Genomic DNA, 7094 nt, shown 5'->3' with positions numbered 1-7094 from the left:
GTGTTGAGTTATTGTGTACGATAATTATCTCCTCCTTGCCGTTTATTTCTTTATCTATTTTATTTGAATTATTTCATAAGAATAATCCAACATAACCTTCTTTTCTCGAATTAATCACAACTAATGTTTAAGTGACAGTTTCCCTTGACCCTAATTGTCAATCTGAACTTTGACTTTTCCATCTTCACCCCTTTTATCTCACCAAACACCAAACACTAAAAACCAAAAACCAAAAACCAAACCTCCACACCACCTCCATCACCTATCACCACCGAACTGAATACAGCAACTAAGTGAAGTATCAGAGTTATAGAGAATTTTTTTTTTGATGACGAGGTGGCTGAGTCCCGCCGGGCCCATGCATTCCCGCACCACCACATGGACCATGTAAGCCACCCCCCTTCGGGGGCTGCAGTGGCCAAGTGATCATCGCCCCAGCTGGTAGTCGAACCTGAGACCTCTCAACTCCTGCATTTCTGCAAGTTTCAAGGTTTAACCCAGCTACCACTGGACTAACACCACTTGGTTAAATTATAGAGAATATATCTTATTCCTAATTCTAGTTATTGTAATATATTTAGCTAGTTCGTTTATCGTAAATATTTCCTAGTTCTAGCTTCGTATATTTTTCGTATCTTGTGTATATTTCGATTTCCATATTCTCTAATTATGTAACCCTAGAATCGTAACCCTGTACTCTAGTATATAAGTTGTATTCATGAATCGTAAACAATGCAATGCAATTCAATAATATTTAACCGTTCATAATTCTATTATGGTATCAGAGCCTCGTGCTCTTGATAGAGGTTAAATCCCTCGGAGTAGATCCTATTTCCGAAAATATACTCACCCAAAACCCAACCCACTTCCGCTGCCGTCCTCCGCGAATTGCATCAAACGTACATCCGTCGCTTTCGAAACTCCGCAAACACCTTCTACGCATCATAACAGTTTGCCACCGTGACCACCAAAATCAACCGTCTCACCACCACCATCGTCACTCGTTCTCAGAAACGACAGCCACCGCTGCTCCTTAGTCACGCAACCACGAGTCCCACCTGCATCAAACGCATAATCGGAATCGAAACAGACCATACATCGCACCTCCATTGAAATCCCGACCCCGTCATCCATCGTCACCATTCACAACCACCGTGGTACCGTCATTCGACCATCGTGATACAACCCAGTTCGACACCTCCCATTGTCGCCTGCAAACCTAGTTTAAACCTCTCAGATACCGATCTAAGTCTCACGCAAATACTCCACCAAACAGACCCCTGTTTTCAAAAAAACAGAGTTTATGACCAGCGGCCTGTTATCGCCCTTTTTCGCACCACTTAGGACTATCAACGACCCAACTCTTCCCATATTTAACAAATTAGTAATTTCACGATTCCAAAACGTTCAAAAACTCGAATTTTCGTTACCGTTTGACCCTCCAACGACCTCAGCAAAGACTGTTGCAAAACACACTTTTTTTTCGAAAAATCGGCTAACTTAAAGCACATTTCGACACCTTCTTCTCCGACTGCCTACACGATCAACACGACACCTCCGACTACCTAGCATCACCGACTTGGTCATCCGTCCCCGTAATTTTCTGTGCCAATTTTGGTGCGTCCCACTACCCCGCCAATCCGATACCCGTATAAAAAAACCCACTACTACAGATACAGGCTATAACAACGGGTAAAAACCGTTGTAAAAACAAAAAGCGGTCGTTGTTAAAGCGTCCGTTGTTAAAGGTTTTAACAACAGTTAGTTTTCCTAAGAAACCCGTTTTTAAAACTATTTACAACGGTTTGAAGTATAAAAAACCGTTGTGGAAAGGGTGACTAAAATTTGGTGGGAAAGTTATAACAACGGTTACAATATAAAAAACCGTTGTTATAACTAAAGACAACGAGTTTTTTTTAAATAACCGTCGTTGTTTGTTTTTAAAAAAAAAAATTAAATTAAATATTACTAAATGCATGCATAATTACGGCCCGTTATAATTCCGATGCATGCATTATTATTGTCAATCCCTGCATATGAATAATGGACAATATATGGAATGAGAAGGGTTATAAGATTTGAAGCAGAGATATGATGGCACAACTTCCTAAATATATATTAATTAAAAAACAACTCAAAAGACACATTACTTAGTATAAATACATGCATTATCTCAACCACCATTCCATTATCTCACTATCTCCAAACCCTAACTGCTAAAACAAACTTCAAATCCTAATCTTTCAAACAAACTCCAAACTTTCAACAATGAATGATACCATCCGTAAGACTATTACTATGACCGAGTACATTAAGAGTTTCATCCGCCGGTTGCTGAACATCGAGGACCGGTTCAGGAGCTACCTTGAGGACGCTCGGATCGCACTCAAGGGCAAAAAAAAAAATGGCTTGACAGAGCAACAGTTGTTGCAGCTATATGACGATATAGCAACTGCTGAACGAAACCTCCAAATATCTAAGGAGGAGAGGATGGATATCATAGAAGAGAATAAGACTCTCTATGCATATCTAAGAATTGCATTTTTATCAATGTAATTCATTTTTTAATTTATGTGTATGTATATATATATATATATATATATATATATATATATATATATATATATATATATATATATATATATATATATATATATTAAGTTTATCATGTATTCCTCTTTATCATCTTGCTTCTTCTTTGTTTTATTTTATTTAATTTGTTTTACAAGCTCATAAACGCAGAAAAACAACAGTGACAAAACTAATTAAGCGAATAATACTTAGAGAAAGAACATAATGATCGATATAAAAACACATGCAAATGAAATAATTAGAGAAAGAAAATAATGACTGAGATGACAAGACCTAAATTAAACCATGCATATTTACCTCATAATTAGAGAAAGTAAGAGACGATGAAACCAACAGTGACGGCGAGATGATAAAGCGACGATGAGAAAGAGAGAAAGAGACGATGAGAAAGTGTGTGTTTGTGTTGTGTTTGTGTTTGTGTTTGTGTTTGTGTTTGTGTTTGTGTTTGTGTTTGTGTTTGTGTTTGTGTTTGTGTTTGTGTTTGTGTTTGTGTTTGTGTTTGTGTTTGTGTTGTGTTTGTGTTAGGTTTGTGTTTTGTGGCTGTAGCTGATCTGTGTTTGTGTGGTTTATAGTATGGAAAGTATTGACAACGGTTGTTAAACAAAAACCCGTTGTCAATATATATTAACAACGGGTCCATAGTAAACCGTTTTAATTACTTTTCACTAACTTTGCGCCAATTTTGCGCCAAATTATTAACAAAGGTTGTTCCTGTTTGACCCGTTGTTAAAACATATAACAACGGTTATCGAAGCATAACCGTTGTAATTAATTTTAGTAAAATTCGCGTCATCCGTCCTACAACGTCTTATGGTAATTTTCGTGAATAAGCATTATTAAAGGGGCGTTGTAGTTGCCTGGATTTGTAGTAGTGACCTTGCACATGGATTTCATTTAGTTCGTAAGCGAGTCTAGCTACGTATTATCCGTGTTCCACATATCAACAAGGCGATGCTCAACTTGTTGATCCGCTTCCTACACCGTTCTTCAAAGATCGCTTTCTTCTTCTGGATTCCAAGTTTGGACTTACGTTACGAGTCTTACGACCGTCCAACTTGCGGGAGCGTATAGAGAATATATCTTATTCCTAATTCTATTTATTGTAATATATTTAGCTAGGTCGTTTATCGTAAATATTTCCTAGTTCTAGCGTCGTATATTTTCCGTATCTTGTGTATACTTCGATTTCCATATTCTATAATTATGTAACACTAGAATCGTAGCCATGTACTCTAGTATATAAGTTGTATTCATGAATCATAAACAATGCAATGCAATTCAATAATATTCAACCGTTCATATTTCTATCAGGAGTAAGATAGATTTGAACAATAACAGTTATAACAAAGCAAATCAAACAGCGAGGGAGGAAGTAGTTACCACAGCAATGTCTCCCAGATTGATGAGAAATGAACCAGGAAAGCGATCAACATCGAGTAATTGACCAGACGGGTCAATAATCTCGAGGCCTCAATAATGTTCATCGTCCATGAGTATGATAAATAGACTAGCATCTGTATTTATTGGCAAGCCACAAGTGCCGATATTTTCCTGAGTAATGGTGTATTTGTTCATCTTGAAATGTGAAGGACAGAGGCGTCTTAAATGTTAGTCTTATGTATAAAAATCGATGTATATTTAACACGTTTTAATAAATGTATAACGTGGCTCAAGAGTCTTGCTGAATAAGAAATGCATGAGAGACAAACCAACTTAATATTAACCATAATATTGTCTCTTAAGTAAATATAGCAAAGATAAGGTATTCACTGAATGAATGATACATGCAAGGCTATGAGGTACATATACACTAATCCTAGAAGCTTATTTGAGGAAGGAAAAGGGAGCCTATACAAATGATTTATGTACTAAAAGATTTCACAATCTTATCTTTGCTATATTTACTTAAGATACAGTATTATGGTTAATACTCCCCCGTAAGATGGACGTCGAAGGGAGAAGGCCAATCTTGTCTCGTAGGTGAAAGAAATGTTGCTTGTGAAGAGGTTTACTGAGAGCATCGGCTAGTTGATCTTTGCTTGCAACATGTTGGATGCGGATAGCATTGAGTTGATGTTGTTCCCGAACAAAGTGGAAGGATAAAGCCATATGCTTCATTCTTGAGTGGAAAACTGGATTTTTAGCATAGAGTGTGGCCGACATGTTGTCACAGTATATGGCTGGTGGCTTGGTAATGGTTACATTGAGCTCAGTAAGAAGATTGCGAAGTTAGAGTATCTCAGTGGTGACAGATACAACTGCATGAAATTCAGCCTCCGTTGTAGATAGGGCAAGGCCACGTTGCTCTTTGGAGGACAAAGATATTGGATTTCGGCCAAGGTAGATGATGTATCCAGTCGTGGATATGTAGTTATCTTTGTCTCCTGCAAAATCGGCGTCACAAAATGCACGAAGACAAAGTGGATTGTTCGAGTATAGTTGAATGCCATGATGTTGAGTGCCTTGAAGATAGCGAAGTAGGCGTTTTAGAGCATTACAATGCGTAACAGTGGGATGATGGAGGAATTGGGCGAGGCGATTGACTGTAAAAGCAATTTCAGCCCTAGTGAGTGAGAGATATTGTAAACGTCCGACAATGGCTCTATAGTCCTGGTGGTTATGGATAGGTTTGTTGTCTTCCCGAACGAGATGTGCTTCTGTTGTTATAGGAGTTGTTATCGGTTTGGTATTAGACATGTTATATTTGGTTAACAAGTCATGTATATATTTAGATTGATTTAAATGGAGTCCTTATTTATTTGGTGTGACTTCTATGTCAAGAAAGTAGGATAATGGTCCGAGATCTTTTAAGGAGAAACGTGTAGAGAGATTGTTGATAAAACTTTGTAAATGAGTTTGGTTTGGACCGGTAATAATAATGTCATCAACGTAGATAAGCATAAAAATGCGAGTGGTGTTGGTAGTATAAATAAATAGTGATGAATCGGAGATGGATTGTTTAAAACCGTATTTGACAAGGTAGGTTTGAAGTTCGGTGTACTAAGCTCGCGGAGCCTGTTTAAGACCATAAATTGCTTTGGTTAATTTACAAACATAATCAGGTTTGGAACTGTCTACAAAACCCTGTGGTTGACTCATATAGACATTTTCATGTAGTGTTCCTTGAATAAATGCATTGTTAACATCGAGTTGTCTTAAGTGCCATGAGTTGCTGACTGCGAGGGATAGAATTAAACGGACAGTAGTTGGTTTTACAACCGAACTGAAGGTTTCGGTGTAATCGATTCCTGGTCTTTGATGAAAACCTTTTGCAACGAGTCGTGCCTTATGCTGTTTTAGAGAGCCATCCGGGTTGTATTTAATCCGATAGACCCACTTGCATCCGGTAATGTTTTGCAATGGTTGTTTGGGAACTAGTGTCCACGTTTGATTGCGTTCGAGAGCGTGGAAGTCTTCTTGCATTGCGGTGTGCCATTGAGGAGAAATGAGTGCTTATTTTACGGTGGTAGGAAGGGAGTGTGATGAGGCGGAAGCATGAGCAAGGTTAGCATATCGAGGATTAGGTTTTCGAATGTTATTAGCTAGGCGAGTGACGGCGGGTTGGACAGGGGACGGGTGTGAAGTAGTAGTATGGTCTAATGGAGGAGGTGTGGTCACAGGAGGTGGGGTGGAGTCCGGGGCAGTGGTAGGCGGTGTTGTAGGGTGAGTTGTGGAGGTAGTGGAGAGGTCAGAAGTGGGGTTGGGTGAGACTGGTGGGCGTCGTGTGTAGACTTGCGTTATGGGATGGCGTGATCGAGAAGGAGGAGGGTGGTTCGAGGTGGATGAAGGTGGAGTGTTAGTGACAGGTGATAGGATGAGAATAATTAGAGGACACCAATCATTAGGATTGGTGTTGTCATTGGCAGGGGGTCTGGTTTCAAGAAGATGATGGTATGGAAAATCGCCTTCAAGAAATTTGACATGTCTCGAAGTGTATATGCGATTGGTTTTTGGTTCGAGACAATGAAATGCACTTTGAGTGGAAGAGTATCCAACAAAAATGCAGGGAACTGAGCGATAATCAAGTTTGTGTTTCGTATATGGTCGTAACCATGGATAGCATAGGCATCCAAAGTTATGGAGTTTTGTATAATTAGGTTGTTTATTATGTAATTTAAAGTATGGAGTTTGGCCTTGCAATGTTTGCGTTGGAAGGCGATTAATTAGATAGGTAGCGGTGCTAAAAGCAAAGGGCCAAAAAATAGTAGGTAATTTGGCATGAGCTAAAAGGGCTAGACCGGTTTCAACAATATGACGGTGTCTCCATTCAGCATATCCATTATGTTCCGGTGTATGCGGTGGAGAGGTAAAATTACTAATTCCATTATCAAGCAAGGTGTGAGTTAGATTTTTGAATTCTCCACCGTTGTCGGAAAAGAATTGTATTACGGGTTTTTGAAAGTATTTTTCTACAAGTGCTTTGAATCGAATGAAGACTTGTGTTGTGTCGGATTTGCGTTTTAGTGAAAATAGCCATATATATTTACTAAAGTGGTCGACAA

Source organism: Silene latifolia, chromosome 2, assembly GCF_048544455.1.
Source record: "Silene latifolia isolate original U9 population chromosome 2, ASM4854445v1, whole genome shotgun sequence".
Classification (NCBI taxonomy): domain Eukaryota; kingdom Viridiplantae; phylum Streptophyta; class Magnoliopsida; order Caryophyllales; family Caryophyllaceae; genus Silene; species Silene latifolia.
Note: the sequence above shows the minus strand (reverse complement) of the source record.